Source organism: Cavia porcellus, unplaced genomic scaffold, assembly GCF_034190915.1.
Source record: "Cavia porcellus strain 051 isolate PalLab524CR breed Dunkin Hartley unplaced genomic scaffold, mCavPor4.1 scaffold_53, whole genome shotgun sequence".
NCBI lineage: Eukaryota > Metazoa > Chordata > Mammalia > Rodentia > Caviidae > Cavia > Cavia porcellus.
The window spans coordinates 2,767,374-2,784,673 of NW_026947536.1; the positions used below are offsets into that span (position 1 = coordinate 2,767,374).

The window sequence follows — 17,300 nt, forward strand, 5'->3', positions numbered from 1 at the left end:
ATCTGAATTATTTTGTTTAACACGTATGCTCCATTTCCATGCATTTTCCTGCATATAACCAGATTTTATTCTTCTTTATGGTTGAGTAGGATGTGTGTGTACATGTGTGCACATGTGCATGCCATGTTTGCTTTGCCCGTTGACCAGCTGACAGATATGTAGCCTGATTTCTTGCCTTGGTTATTGTGAATAGTGCCTCTTTTGCTCCTTTCTTGCTCATTAGCCATTGTTGTATAACAAAGCATTCCCAAACTCAGTGCCTTATTGCAAAATTTTATAATTGTTACTCAATTTTTTGGTTTGACTATGCTCAGTTGGATAGTTCTTGATTACAGTAGACTGTCATGGAACTTCAGTCAGCTTGCAGCTAAAACTGCAGTTCCCTGGTGAGTCATTTGGGCTGGACATCCACTACAATAGATTCCCACAGCCTAAACTCCAGGAATAAAAAATGGAGGGCTGGAATGTGTCTTGAGGTAAAGGACTTACCCAGCATGAAGGCGGTTCTGAGTTACATGCCTAGCATAAGATTGTATAATGGCTTAAAATTGATTTCTAAGACCAAAGGGTAAGTGAAAACTGGATAGAGGAGCATTATTTGCTATAATAAAGCAAAAGAAATGACAAGCTTAGTGCCAGCAGAGAGGAAAACTGATGAGACCTCATTTCACTGCAGAGCCTTGGAAGTAGTGAAATTCTGTGTGATACAAATCTAAAATTTTGAGCTATTGCTTACTTTCTTTCTGTCAACAAAACTACACTATTCTTGTGTCAGGCATTGAGTTGGGTACTGAGAAACAGTAATTAAAAGTTGTCTTAATTACTTTGGTTGTTGAGACAAAACATCTGATGCCCAACATGAAAGAAGGAAAGGTTTATTTCTTACAGGTTGTAGGCATCAGTCCATACTCAGTTGGCTCCAAGGTTAAATGACATGGCTGAGGGGCAGTAGTTTATGGTGGCTACAAACATCAGGCATGAACAGCAAAAGAGAAACACAAGCCTTCTTTCCTCAGGTACACTGCATGCTCGCTCCACCCTTGGCTGGTGTAGTACTCATACCACCAATCTGAGTGCTAGAAAACAACCAATCAGAAAACATAGATATGGTCACACCCATGATGGCATGAGGCTTGAGGGGTACTGAGGTTAACCAGGACAAAGAGCCTGCTGTCATACTCTCATCAAGAAGCCTACAGTCTATTGAGGTGGAGGGATATTTATCCAATCACTACCCAAATGTCAGCTGAGCATTCCTAATCTGAATCCTGAAGTCTGAAATGCTTCAAAGTCTAGAACTTCTGAGTACTGATACAGTGCCAAAAGTGAAAAATTTCACAAGAAATTTTGTCTCAAACACAAAATATTTTTTCATTAAGATTATTGGTATATTTTAGGTGCAAATAATGATCATGTAAACCATGGGAAATTTGTACCGTACATTAAAAGCTTGAATGTGTTATTCTCCATTCCCCTAACCTTGCTTCAACACCCTTCCCTTCCTTGTTTATGAAATCTTTGTTGGCTTCTTTTCTCATCAATTGTTTCTTTTCTCTTCCTTCTTTTCTCCCTCCTACATGCCTAATTCCTTATTTCATTAGAAAATGTTCACAATATATATATTATTTTAGTGCTTATCTACATTTTCAGCTTCCCACACCAGAGAAACAACACAATACACATGTCAAACCCAAAATTATTAAAAGTATTGTATAAAATTATCTTCAGGTTATGACTATGAAGTGTATGTGAACCATAAATAAATTTCATATTTAAACTTGTGTCCCATCCTCAAGATAACTTATTATGTATATGCAAATTTTCCAACAAATAAAAAATATAGAAATTCCAAACACTTCTGGTCACAATCATGTTGTATAGGGGACACTGAATTTGTAGATGTTTAACTAAAAACCTCAAGGAAGAAGTACAAGGGGTGATCAAAATATACAGCTAATACTTAAACTTTTTAGATGCACTACAATAGTGACATGTGACAATTAATCCTTCTTAAAAAGCACCTATTTAGACAAATAAATAAAATACACATCCTAACTTCAAAAACATTCTCCATTTGTTCTTGCAATTTCTGAAGCAATTTGGAAGTTCTCTTTGAGAGTGTCTTTAGATATTGGAATAAACATTATAGGTAGTGGTGCTGCTGAGTGCCATCCAATGGAAAGAAAGTCTCATAAATACATTACGGTGTGTCCTCATCCACCTCATTCACCAGATCTGGACCCCTGTGGCTTTTCTGAAAATCAAAATGACGATGAAAGATGAGTATTTTGAATTGATTCAATATATTGAGGCAGCCACAACAGCACAACTAAAGATACTCATAAGAGGACTTCCAGAACTGTTTCAAATAAAATGGCAAAATGATGGAATAAGTGCATTCAAATGAAGGAGGAACTTGGTATAGGTGTGCATACCTGTAAACTCATCACTTGGGAGGCTGAAGCAATAAAATCTTTGAGTTTGAGACTAGCTTGGGCAACACAGTGAGTTCAAGGCCAGCATGAACTCCATAGCAAAACCCTGTCTCACAAAACCAAAAACCAACAAACAAAGAACACCTAGCTGATCGTTTCAGCACAATTTTGTGTTTGTGTGTAGATTACTGACTCACTGAAGATGGAAGACCTTCCCTGTGTGTGGTGGGCAACCAATAGGCCTGCATCCTGGAGGCAGTAAAAAGGGAAAGGAGAAAGTATGGCTTCTGCCTCTTCAGAAGAGTTTGAATCCTTGTCATCACCTTAGCTGTCCATTTCCAGGCACCTAGCACAGATTCTTCTGCTCCCTGCCAGAGACTCTTCAGGGACTCTTCAGTGAGCTCCAGGCCTCAGACTTGTGATTGGAGTTTTTGCATCTCCAAGGAGCACCTGACCCTTTTGAGCTCTTCTCCACCTGACTCTGCAGGTGGCCATCCTAAGCCTAAATTTGCAAATCCTTTATATCACACACACACACACACACACACACACACACACACACACACACACACAAAGAGAGAAATTGAATCTGATCCTATAGTGAACCCTGACAAAAACTGCCTCTACCTAGCTGTGCAACCTCCCATGAACAGTTTTATGCCTCACTCATGTGAAAAATCCAAAGCGGAACTGCAGCGGTGCTGTGCTAAGTATGGGTTAGTTAATAGAGGTGTTGGTGTAAGGCCCGCTGGTTAAAATTCTGTCCACTGCTTTGTCCTTTGAAAAAGCATTTATTTTTGGTGTTTAGTCTCACGCAGCAATGAAAATGAAGATAATTGCTAACTCACACTCTTGTAAGAATTAACATATGTAAAGCGCCTCAAAGAGGCCCTGGCCTGACACTGATAACTGCGAAAGAACCTTGTTAATACATTATATTAACATGTAAACATACTTTTAAGATATGAAAACATCAGACAATGAATTCTGGAAGCACTCGTTTCTCTGTAATAAAAGAAGGGCAACAATGCAAATAACAACAATGTATCTGAGCACTTGCTATGTGCTAGGAGCCATGGGAAGAGCTCTGCAGGGTTTCCATCGGATCTTCACAGCAGTGCCAAGAGAGGAGTATTGCCATTGATCATGGTTTGTTTTTTGAATGGAAAAAAATCCACAATATTTCAAAACAAAGTAATAGGAGAATGACAGTAGTGGAAATTGAGGCTCCAAGAAGAGAAGCAGTGGGCCCAAGGTTTCAGAGCTACAAGACACCAATAAATTCCAAGTCTGGGACTCAGTCCACTCCTCTGCTTCCTGTCATACTGGGTCTGGGGCTCAGAGTCTCCCAGAAGCCTCATCAGAAACCTCCACCAGCAGCCACACCCTGCTTCAGCGGGACCCTAAACCCCACTGCCACGCCCACTGCCTCATTCTTGCCCCACTGGCAGGCTTAGCGCCTGCTTTGTCCCAACTTCTAGCCCTGCCCCTTACCCTTCCCTCACACCCTTCGCCCCACCCCCTTCCAGGACCAAAGGTTCTGCTGCCCCGCCCCACACCCGGCGGGCCACGCCCACGGACGGCCTGAGCTTGAGCCTCTGCATCCCGACTCAGACCTGCCCGCGCCCCGCCTTGCCCTCGCAGTGCATGCCGGTCTTGTGCTTTGAGTCGCCATTTTGCCGCTAGGGATGCTGTCTGAAGACCAGTGCTCTCTTCCTTCAGCGGCCTAGGCTGCGTCAGGGCCTGAGCTCAGGTATGGGCCAGGTAGGCTGGCGGGAGCAGGCAGTGAGCGGGGGGGCGTGGCCCGGTGGCCCCCACGTTAGTGGGCGCAGGTTTCCAGGCAGGGAGCCTTATGGTGGTGTGACGGGCCGGGGCGGTGGCATGCAACGGCGCTGGGGGCGACCCGGGCCCTGCCCGCAGGGCACCTCTCTCCCTTCCTCCCTCCTCTCCGTCGGGGGTCAGCACAGCCAGGCTACAGGCAGCCCAGCCCTGGTGTGGGGCCTGCAGGAGGTGGCTTGGGGTCTCACATGGCCTCAGCTGTCAGTGAGCCTGGCCATGCTGAGCCGCGGATATTTACCCCCCAAACCGACAATTTCATTCCACTAGGAGCTCCTCCCTGCAGGAACCGAGAGAGGACTGAGATGTTACAGTAAGATAGCAGTTATTATTCTACCTGCACATGCCGTGGCTCCACTCCGTTTCATTGATAAGGGGCTTTCTGCTTCTTTTAATATTGGCGCTACTTGGGTCTTTAGGTTTTGTGAGGGGTGTTTAGTTTTGTGAGGAGTCTGAAGGCGGCATGGGGCTTTGAGGCATGAGGAAGTGTGATTCCACAATTTAAGTCCACAAAAATACTGCACACACATTGTTGAACCCTGCTGCAGAATATCCTTCTTGTCCCTATTCTGCTGTCTCTGACCATTACTCCCCAGTTCTGCTCACATCATTTATATATTTGTATAGTGTTGAATATTTATATTATATGCATAGGTAGAGTTGTAGAATTCTGTAGTTATCCTTAGTTATCCTGTTACTGACCATGTACATAAGTCTAGTTCCTCTTAGAAAATTTTCATTGAACATATATCATTTTTTCTTGGGATAAATTCCGGAATTTGGAAATACTAAGTCAAAGTTCTCTGCTCTTTCCCTGCCACTTTATATGAATTGGTGCCTAAACAAGACACGTTTACATCTTTCAAAATATAGGTATTTGCCCAAATCTCTTGGCAAATTTGGTGTTCAACAAGAGGTTGAGTCATTTTCTGTGCAGTCTGAGAGACAGGCCACACAGCCACAGTTGGACTTTATTTTTAAGTCATGTACCATGTTCATTTTTTTTTGTTTTGATTGACTCTATCCTGTTTTGTTTCATTTCGTTTTATTACCATAAAAATAAAAAATGAAGTAAAAAATATTTTCTTGCTGGGCATGATGGTGCATACCTGTAATCCCAGCACTCTGGAGGGTTAGACAGGAGGATCACAGTGAATGCCAGGCTAGCCTGAAATACTTGCTAAGTTCAAGATCAGGCTGCAGTACATAACAGGACCTTGTCTCAGAACAAAAAAACAACCCCTTTTTCCTCTTTTCTTATTTTAATGTACCATAAGTAGATACTAATAAAGAAAATATGAAAACACTTTTATAAAGTTTTCATACTATGCAGTTTGTATACTATGAAACTATATAGTATGATTTATACACTATATCATACTTTATATAAATTTATATACTGCAAAACTGCATAGTATGAAACTATGAAATTTTTCAGCCGGGTGTGGTGGCTCACACCTGTAATCCCACCACTCAGGAGGCTGAGGTGGGAGAATCCTTGCAAGTTTGAAAGCAGCCTGGGCTAAAAAGTGAGCTCAAGGCCAGCCTAAACTGCATAGGAAGTCCACGTCTCAAAAAAGACCAAAAAAAAAAAAAAAAGAAACTGCAGTTTCATACTATGCAGTTTATGTACTATGTTCAGTGATGCTGGGGATTTCTGCATGAGGTGTATGCCCCTGCACCTTTAAATTTTGTTCTTATTTGTTTGCTTTTTGAGACAGTGTCTAAATAATTTACTCAATTCCCCAGGTTTGGTTTAACCTTGTTGTCCTTCTTCCTTACCTCCTAGAGTTCTGGGAGTACAGGTACAGGCTCTCTTTACTTACAAAATCACAATAATTATGTATGTTTATGGGGTAAAATGTGCTTTTGATCTATGGCTCCTTTGTGGAAAGAATCAATCTAGTTAATGTACCTACCATCCTAGAAACCTACAAATTCTTTCACAGTGACTGGGACTGCAAATCCCATTGTTTAGGAGTTTTGAAATCTATCCTTCTTAGTTAACTGTAGTCACCATACAGTTTAGTAGAGAACTGAAAATTTCTTGTCCACCATGACTGAGATGTTTTATTTTTGGGTGTTCCACATCCCTCATGGAAATGATCATTTTTTAAAATCAGAGTGCTCAAGAATTGTATGGAGGCTAAAGGTACTTGGGGCCCGCTGCTCTTCAGAAAGATCAGGCAGCAGTACTCTGCAGCCCTTCAGGTTGCTCCCAATTTTTGTTTGTTTGTTTGTTTGTTTTTCCTTAACTGAATTCTAGGAATTGGATGCAGGGCTCTCTTAGTTACTTTTTACTTTTTGCTGAGACAAAAATCTGGATGCCAAAATTTGGGAAACGAAAGGTTTATTTCTTAAGGTTTGTGGAGGTTTCACTCCATACTCAGTTGGCTCCAAGGCAGGGTGGCATGGCAGGGCCGCAGTTCATGATGGCTGCAAACAGCAAGGAAGAAACAGGCAAAAGCACAGTCACAACTTCTTCCTGCCATTACATCACATCCTGGCTCTACCCCTAGGCCAGTGTAGTACTCACATCCCCACTGCAAGCCCTAAACAATAAAGGCATGATGCCTGGGGGCCACAAATATAAACTATGACAAGGGACTTGCACTGAACTACACTAACATCTGTTTTTAAAATTCTTTTTTATTTTTAGCCATGGTCACCATAAGTAACTACACTGCTGAGACACCATTCTTACACACAGATTCTTACAGGTCTATGTGTGGATGCACATTGATGTCAGAAACATTTCCCTTTCAAAACTGAGATACTTGTTCTCACATCCATGTATTATTTCCTGATCAGATTCCTTGGCTTCTTTCCCTGTGGACCCAGGGAGACCAATCTCAGCATCCCTGCAGCTTTCCCTGCTTCCTATGACCCACACTGGTACCACACACCATTTACATGGAAGAGAGGAATGGTCCCAGTTCCTTCCTGCTTCAAATAGCTGTGAATCAAACTCATCTCAAGGATATCTTGCAAAGTTGTGCAGCTCTCTGTAAGGGATAAAAGTCTGTTGTTACCCTGCCAGGTCCAGGGACAAATGTGTGTATCACTCTGATATTAGCTGCCAGACAGGTCTCTGGTCTGCCACCCTTATTCTCCCCAGTGCTATTCGGCATCTGCCTTAAAACCTGCCATCAGGTGGAGACTCAGCACATCTCAGGGATGTGTGCCTGCATGAATCAGCTTTGGAGGCTCAGCGTTTTCTGCATTTGTTGGCCAAATATGGTGATTCTGTTTTTTTTTTATTTAAAGATAAAAACAAAACAAAATGAAACAGTAAGAGGTTACAAGTAATACAGAATTTCAAGAAAAAATACAATAAGAAATCACTAGTTAACAGATTACATATTGTCATCTGATTAACAAAGTGGACATTAATACGGTGAAGTTGTCGACAGTTCTGTTCAATGATCCAACAAAACTCGGTAATATGGTTTTCTGTTCTATACACTTAAGTATGCATACAGTTATATCCTTTTGATCATTTTGTTTTCCTCTCTTTTTTATGATAACAATTACACATTTGGGGTTTTATTATTCCCAAGTTCTTATAACTTTTTCTTTGAAGAGGAAAAAAAACAAAAATAAAAACATAACAAATGAAACAAAACAAAACAAAAAATCCCTACATGACAAAGCAAAACAGAGTCAGTTAGAGCAGGAGGATGGACATAATATATAATGCAAAAGAGAATACCAGGTGATCAACAATGGTTACCATTATGCCTCTTGCTATCTTAAAAACAGTTGCCTGTATCATCTGGTGTAATATATTTGAACAAAACAGTACAGAACAGGGCCAGTAAAACCCACATTGCAGACTTTACAGGACTTCCAAAAAAGATAATAGTCAAATCATAATGAGCATCATAGAATATCTTGTTGCCTTCAAAGTGTTACCTATACCCTCAAACTTGATGCTATTAAACAAAACAGAATGTAGTAAAATCAGTCAGGACAAGATGTGGAGAACAATATGGGTCATCAAATCAGTTAATAAGAAAACAAAAAAGTTACTATTATATATCCCACTCTTTTTAATTTAGTTTTACCTAAAAATAATAAGAAATTAATTTTTAAAAAAAGAAAAGGGAGATTGAGATAAAAGGACATATCAATAGAACAACACAGGTCAGAACTGAACAATTTAAGCATCATTGTGTTTCACCACCAGATAGCCTGACATAATAGTTGTTACCATAGTGTCTCTTGTCTTGAAATATTTGAATATAACTTTGTGTACTATAACATCAAACTTATCAAGACAGTGTGAAATCTTTCAAGAGAATGAAAGTACTGCAGGGTATTTAGAATGAGCTAACAGAAACCGAATGTTTTCTACACTATCTCTTTGCCTATAAAAATTTTTGTTTATACTATTGCACATATTAAAATATGGTATGATACGACATGTTAAAACCAATGGAAACAGATGAACAACAACTTGATGGGACTTCAAAACAGGATGATATTAAATCAGCACTAGCTATTACGTTGTCTAATTTTCTTCAAATAGCTATTCGTTCTATCACAGACAATAAAATCAAACAACTCAGATTAAAACCATTCCAATTAATGAATGAAAACATTATATGGCTTCAAATCAATATGTTGGGAATCATGATTACCATGTACTTTTATGTATTCTTATCATTTCTTACACTAGGGAAACTATTCGGTATTTATACATGTGAGTTGGATTTATTTCACTTATGAGTATGTTCTCAAGCTGCATCCATTTATTTATATCTCAATGTGAGCATCCTTTATAGCTGAGTAGTACTTCACTGCATAAAAATACCACAACTGTTTTATCCATTCCTCAGTTGATGGGCACTTAGGTAGTTTCCAAGATCTGGCTATTACAAATTGTGCTGCTATAAACATGGGTGCAAATATGTCATTGTGGTATCATACATTCAGTTCTTCTGGGAATATGCCTAGAAGTGGTATAGCTGGGTCAAATGGGGCTTTCAATCCCAGGTTTCTGAGAAATATCCACACTGACCTCCACAATGTTTGCACCAGTCTACATTCCTACCAACAGTACAGGAGAGTTCCTTTTTCCCCACAGCCTCTCCAACATTTGTTGTTGGTGGTTTTCTTGATCTTGGCGATTCTTTCAGGAGTGAGATGAAATCTCAGTGTGGTTTTAATTTGCATTTCTCTAATGACCATTGATGATGAAGATTTTTTCATGTATTTATTTGTTGTTTGTATTTCTTCATCTGAGAGTTGTATATTCATTTCAGATGCCCATTTTTGGATTGGGTCTTTGAATATTGGGTGTCTGATTTTTTTTAATTCTTTATATGTTTTAGAAAGAAGTCCTTTGTCTGAGGGACAGTTCACTAAGATTTTTTTCACAATTCTTAGGTTTTCTTTTCACTATGCTAGACATTTCTTTTGACATGCAGAAACTTTTTAATAAGAGGTGATTCCACTTATTGACTCTGGGAAGCATTTCCCATGCAGTTTGAGTCTTGTTCATGAATTCTCTACCTACCCCTGTGTCTTCAAGGTTTTTACCCAATTTGGCTTCCAATAAATTTAGTGTTTCTGTTTTAATATTTAGATCCTTGATCCATTTAGATTTTGTTTTAGTACCTGGTGATAGGCATGGGTCTAGTTTTAGTTTTCAGCATATGGAGAGCCAGTTTTTCACCACCGTTTATTAAAGAGACTGTTGTACTTGCAGTGAACATGTTTGGCCCCTTTATCAAAGATAAGGTGGTTGAGTGTGTTTGTAGTTTTGTTTGTATCTTCTAATCTATTCCACTGATCTTTAGCTCTGTTTTGATTCCAGTGGCATGTTGATTTTTCTACAATTGCTTTGTAGTATAACTTCAAGTCAGGGATTGTGATGCCTCCGTCCTTGCCTTTGCTACTAAGAATTGTCTTTGCTATTCTAGGTCTCTTCTCACTCCACATGAATTTTAGGAGTGATTTCTTGAGAACTATGAAGTATGTTGATGGTATATTTATTGGGCTTGCATTGAATATGTATAAAGGTTTGGGCAAATGGCCATTTTCACAATATTTATTTTTCCTATCCATGAGCAAAGGATGTCTTTCCAGTTTCTGAAATCATCTTCAATTTCATTTTTCAGTGTATAATTTTCCCTGTATAGGTCTTTCACTTCTTTTGTGAGAGTAATTCCTAAATATTCGTTTTTTTGATTGCTAGTGTGAAGGGTGTGGCTTCTCTTATTTTTTTCTCTGTGACTTTGTTGTTAGTGTATAGGAATGCTATTGATTTTTGAGTATTGATTTTGTCTCCAGCTGCATTGCTAAATTTATTTATTATATCTAGGAGTCTTTCAATGGAGTTTTGGGGGTCTTCTGTGTAGAGTATCATGTCATTTGCAAATAATGATAACTTCTTCTTTTCCAATCTTTACACCTTTTATTTCTCTCTCTTGTCTAATTGCTCTGGCTTATATTTCCAATACTAAATTAAATAGGAGTGGTTAAAAGGGACATCCTTGTCTTGTGCCTGATTTTAAAGTAAGTGCTTTCAATTTTTGGCCATTTTGTATGATGCTGGATTTTGGTTTGTCATAAATGGCCTTTATTATGTTGTGGTAAAAACCATGCATTCCAATTTTCTGCAAGGTTCTTATCATAAATGAATGTTGGACTTTATTAAAAGCTTTTTCTGCATATATAGAAATGATCATCTGATTCTTACTTTTGACTTTATTGTTATGGTGGATTACATTTATTGATTTACGTATATTGAACCATCCCTGCATGCCTGGGATGAATCCCACTCGGTCATGGTGTATGATCTTCTTGATGATTTGCTGCATCCTATTTGCCAATATTTTATTGAGGATTTTTGCATCAGTGTTCATTAGGGAGATTGGCCTGTAGTTCTCTTTTTCAGTTGGGTATTTCTAAGGTTTTGGTACTAGAGTAATACTTGCTTCCAGGAATGTCTTAGGAAGGATTGCTTCCCTTTCAATTTCATTGAAGTGTTGGAGGAGTGTTGGCATTAGGTCTTCTTTGTATTTCTTGTAGAATTCTGCAGTGAATCTGTCTGGGCCTGGGCTCTTCTTTGTAGGTAAGGATTAATTACATTTTCAATTTCATTAATAGAATTTGGGTTATTCAGCAGTTTTACATCTTCTTGACCTAGCTTTGGTACTTCATATGCTTCTATGAATCTGTCTGTTTGTTCTATTTTATCAAACCTTTGAGAGTAGAGGTTTTCAAAACAGGTGTTGATGATCTTCTGTATTTCTATTGGGTCTGTCGTGATTTGGCCTTTTTCATTCCTTATTGCATGAATTTGAGCTTTTTCTTCCCTTTTTTAAATAAGGTTGGCTAGGCCTTTTATTTATCCTTTCATAGAACCAACTCTTTGATTCGTTGATTTATTGGATTTTTTTTAGTGTCTATTGCATTGATTTCTGCTCTAAATTACAAGAATTTTTTATCTCTCACAGAATGAACTCATTCTCTATCTGGGGTTTTCTCTTCTATCAAACAGCAATAGCAGCAACTGTCGTACGGTAAAATTTGACAAGAATCTGATAAAAGGTTATTAAAGACCCAGAGTACTAAATCACAGTGAGAAAAAGGTCAGAATTGGGTGGGTTATAGCAGGAGAGGATAGGGGTTTGGGTGGCTCCAAAACCGAGCAGAAAGCTGGAACTCATCAAATGTGGAAATTGTACAAATTGATGATGTGCTTATATGTTACTGAATTTAACATGATGAAACTAATAGTATCTTAATTTTTAATTTAAATTGTACTAGAATTTAATGTTTAGAAGAATTACAGACTTAGGAGTAGAAATATAAACTGAAAATAATACAAGGGGTACAAGGGGAGGGGAAGGGAAAGGCAGGTGCTTTTCAGGATTGGCCCTGAGTGGAGCTCAGGATGCTTGCTGTGGAGCCAGTAAAAGCCTCAGCTCTATAATTCCTCAAGACAGGGTGCATGGCCTTAGTTTTCACTTTGCTACCAAAGCTGGAGAGGTCACTGGAAATGGATCTATCATAAATTCTGCATGTGGGACTTGAGCTCAGCTAAGTACTACCCTCTGTTAGCAGGAGAAAAATCACCAACTGTCCTTGTTCCTTGCAGGCTCTAGAACTTTCCAGTGCCTGTAACAGACTGTTCTGTGCACAAATCCAACTCAGGAAAGCTTCCCATTCTTTGACCCACTCACTTCTGCTTGCCTCAGTGTTGCTAGAGGTCGCAAGTGTTTGAGTCTGTCTGTGTAAAATGACCAATGGTCTTCCCAGAGGCCCACAGACCCAGGCCAAACCTTCCTGACTGCAGTTCTCATTTTCAGTGAGCTTAGGTTGGTTGAACTCAACTGGGCATCTTGTAGAGTTGGACATCAATCTCCTGTGCCTGTTGCAGAGATCCCAGCCCCAATCTTTTCATTGCCTGGAATGTGGCAGTGCTGACCCAGGTTGTCCTCATGTGCTGACAGAAGTTCCTAATAGTGCTATGACCACCTTTCCTCCATTCTTCAGGGAAGCCTGACATATACCTAACTTTACCACCCTTGTGACATGTTGTTTCTGTGAGGAGGAGTGGTATCTGCAGTGTTACTTTACTCATAGTCACTCTGCAGGGGTGCTGTACTATAAATATCTTCAAAGTGTTTGGACAGAGGGTAGGGGTCCTGCCTGCCTTTCCTCCATCTTCAGTATATATAATGATGCATCACCCCTTTCTATGTGCCTTAGTGGTACTCTCCTTACCTTATTATGTGTTCACATGTACAGAGGCCAGTAAGTTAGGTGCATTCACAGTAATGTGGGTAGTACCTCGTCTGTTCTGCAGGGTGACTGTGTGGCCTGCACAACACTGAAGCACAAGACAACATTATGTTGAATCTAGTCATTACATCTATCAGAGCCTAGTAAACTGATGATTAAAGGTACCCACCCACTCCCTCCATGATTTCTGTATGGATCTTGTTCCATGATATCTCACAGAGATTCCTGGTCAAGATAACATGGAAGCCCACAGAATGTATATCCATTGTCCTTCACAATAAACAACAAATTCTTCACCCAAGTGATGGATCCTTGGCAGGATGCTACACTTTTTCAAGCCTAAGGATACAGCAGTGCAGGCAGGGTCTCAGCTCTGAGGCAAAAAGTCAGGGGTTTGGATTGAATTTGTCCTCCTGACTTCCTGTGTAAACCTAGACATGACACCATGCCTCTCAGGACCTTCCCAATGTGTTCTTATGCTCTGTGGAGGTCATCCTGGCATCTACTACCTGGGAACATCATCAGTGGTGTGAGATAACATTTATAAAATCTGTGGGCTGGTATCACATATACATAGAGCACACAACTAGAAGTGAAATCTAGGAAGGGTTAGGATGGAGGTGGAATACAGTACAAACAATGCTGGATCCTGCTGTATGGCAGTAGAAATGAGACTTAACTCCTGGACATGGTTCCCTTGGGGCTTCATGAGGGGGTGAAAGTGCGTCAATTCAGCCATCCTTATTTTCCCTAAGCATCTCAATTTCTTCTATTTATTGGTGGTGTGGCCTCAAATCAGGACCTCACACAGACTAAGCAAGCATTATGGGTGGAGCTACATCCCCATATCTATGTCCATAGCTCCTATATTCACACCTGTGTGAGCCACCAGGCCGATTCCCCGTGCACCTGCTCAGTCACTGAAACCTCATCTTGTGATGGCCATATCCTGAGTGGCCTGTTCCCTATATTATGGGCCTAGCTTTGTGGCTTATTATTATTATTAGTGTTATTATATTTCATTAGCAGTGCTGAAATTGAGCCAAGGGCCTCATGCATGGTAAGCACATGTTGTTTCCTGAGCTATCTCCCCAGTTCCTGACTCAGTCTTAAATAACTGGATATGGCAGAGGTTGTGTGTTGGTACTATTAAAGTTTACACAAAATAACTGTGACCAACCTCCTCATATTTTCATTTGTTTTCCCCAGTAATGTGGGTTTTTTGGGAGAGGATCTCAGGCTCTGATTAAATCACTCCTATCTCTGCAGCTTCTTTGAGGACAGGCTGATGAACCTTGAGTGAGAAAAGAGAAAACAGAGAGAGGAGACATCAGGCTTTTGTCCTGAGTCATGCTTGTATGCAAGGGACAGAGCCTGAGAGCAAATTCTGCCCTACTGGCAAGTTCACTGAGTATGTAGCTCTGTGCACCGAGCTACTATGGTAGCAGCCCCAGCAAAGTCTCCTGGATTCATACACAGCAACTCTTGATACAACAGCATATTTTCTCTTGTATCAGATAGGTACAGACTGACCTGTCTTCTATCACACATGTGTCTTGTCATATTTTTGCAAATGTATGTAATGACTGGACAAAATTTGACCTTTCTACCTTTTTTCACCAATCAGTCATTCTGTGGTTATTGCTATGTTTTTAGCAGACATTCAATGCATGGCTTGCTGTGGTTTGTTTATTCATTCAGATTTTACTGGATATTCACATTGTAGTTTTCAGTTAAAAGAAAACAATGTTGATGTGAATATCTCATAAAATTCTCTTCATGACATGGAGAGGATTGGATGCACAGAATGTTAAGGTAGTCAGATGTGTTACTCTTAAATTAACTAACAAAATGATTTCTGAAGTGAATGTACCACTAGCAAGGCAGAAGGAGTCTCTTTCCTACACTTCCTCACCAATATCAGTGTACTTTGACATAAAAGACAAAGTATGCTCTTTACTGCTCTTCAAAACATGAGCAGGGTTTCTCCTTGTGTGATGAATATTTACTTACCTGATTACTGATAATAATAAGAGACATGTACATACTGGGAATGGTCCATCTGACTCCCAAGGGAACATTGAAGGCCTTCAAAAGTGATAGACACTTGGACCCCAAAGAGGCCTTGGAATCACTGCTGGCTTCTGCATAAGTCACACTGCATGACCCAGGGAACACTGCCTCCTTCTGAGGTTAAGGCCCAATGACCAGGATAGTCCCTGTGAGAGTTCTCTAGTATTTCATGATAGGCCTACTCCTTGACAGAAGGTGGAGGTGGAAGAGCCCTTAGCCTAAGAAGGGGGACTTTTGGGAATGCTCCTCTCTACCCATAATGCCCTGGAATATGAGACTTGATAAAACAGTTGAAGCAAAATGTGAGTGAAATTGTCCCAACATGGGTTTTATAGGTATGGGAAAATGGTGCTGATAACACAAAGTTGTGCCCACAGAATGTGTCCCAAATTTATTCCAGCCAGCACTCCCTAGATGTGACAAGTGCTACAGAATGTGCAAATGACAGCCTGTGAGCAGATAAGCACACTCTCATAAACTTGTTGACAGCAGCAACCTGGTATCAGAGATGCCAGGCAAGCAAGGTGCTAATTTGTAGAACATGACTACACCACAGGGACCGGGACCTGTTGTGTACAATGTCTGGGGTTGGGTAACAGGGAACTAAGGTGCATAACTGGATGCAGCCCCACATTTTATGCAACAAGTAAATTCAGCATTGGGGCACCCCATTGTGCAGTGGATATGACTTGACCTGTGTAACTGTGTATCACTGAAAAATGATACAAACATTTGGGGAGGCAACAAGCTCATCAGGGTGGTGCCCACTGATTGGCTTACTGTGGAAGCCTCTTAGGTCTGTGTGAGCTAAGGATGACCATAACTATCCCCACAATGAGTGGGACACCACCTGGGTTTTCCCATATATCCAGGGAACCATCAAACACATTATGTTGGACAATCTTCCATATTGTGAAACAGTTCTATAAGTGCCACAATGCTCAACAGGTGCCACCATATTGTAAAGGTGGCCTGGTTGATTTCTCTGGTAACTGTGTTGCTACCAAGCACAGGAATCATGGACCTTAAAAACAACGAAGCAACATAAAGTGACAATTCAGTAGCTTCAAGATGATGCCAAGAGAAACATTGTAAGAGTAACTGGCATCAGTACAGATTAAAAGCCTTGTCAATGCAGGGCCCAACCCATGAACCTCACTTGCTAGGCTTGGTGTTGCTCATGGATGAAACATCTCAAATGTGAAAGTTGATTTTGCAAAACCACATGAGCCTTGATTTGTTAACCACAGCACAAGAAGGTACTTATGCTGTCTTGCATGTAGAATCTGGCATTTATTTCCCTGACCAACAGAGATAGGAACAAGAAGCCTTGCAAGAAATGGATGTGCACCTGAGAGGCCTGGACTGCCAACATGGGCCACTGCTCTGACCGAAAACCTAGGACCTGCTGGAAAACCACTCAGGCCCACCCCATGGAGGAACTCCCCCACCTCCTGGACCTAGTATTTCCATTGATCTTTGACTCTAACCCTTTCTCCCAAAACCTTGGAATATAGTGGATTACCATGCTGCTTGATGAGAGACTCAGTGACCCCTCACGCAAACAGAAGCCATCATCAGGCTCCAGTCAATGTGGTGAGTTTATGCCTAAAATAGAGGTCTGCAGTGGGTAAACAGGAGCAGAAATGAAGCTCCCTCCAACTATAACCCTTGGTGAACCTGACAAGAGGGCCACCTTCTCCATACAGAGGACATGGGACAGCAGTGCCCCAATAAGGTCTCTCCCAAATGAAGCAAATTAAAAGAGCTTATAAGCAACCCAGTGGCACAGTAGGGCCTAGGCTGACATGAACATTATAAACAGGGAGATCTGGTGCCCTGCAACAACCTGAAGATAGAAATAGCAGGAAATAAGAGTTGACCTACATCAATACTTCTAGGCTAGTTAGCCTGGGAAGAATATAGGACTCACAAAACAGGCTCTGCAGGAGGAATTCAGGTGACTGGCTCTCCTCTTCATTTTGGTACCCAGCAATTGCACAAACATCCACCACACAGTAGGACCCTAAAGGTCAAACTATGTTGGGATTTAAAGACAAACTATATACTCCAATTTTGAAAATGACAAGCAAATTGGCAAAGTGCAATCTCATACATTAGTCAATCAGGAGCAATAACAGGCAATACTGAAACAGAGGATCTTAAAAGTCATACAGCAGAAATCTCTCATAAGAGAGC

General features: G+C 40.5%; 1 long non-coding RNA gene across 1 annotated transcript in view; it reads left to right on the plus strand.

Moving 5' to 3' along the window:
- Positions 1-4,075: 4,075 nt before the first annotated feature.
- The window catches only part of LOC134475070 (uncharacterized), a 32,838-nt gene continuing 19,613 nt past the window's right edge, over positions 4,076-17,300 (plus strand). The window contains exon 1 of the long non-coding RNA XR_010046028.1: positions 4,076-4,188. This is a non-coding gene — a long non-coding RNA (uncharacterized LOC134475070). The remainder of the gene's footprint in view (positions 4,189-17,300) is intronic.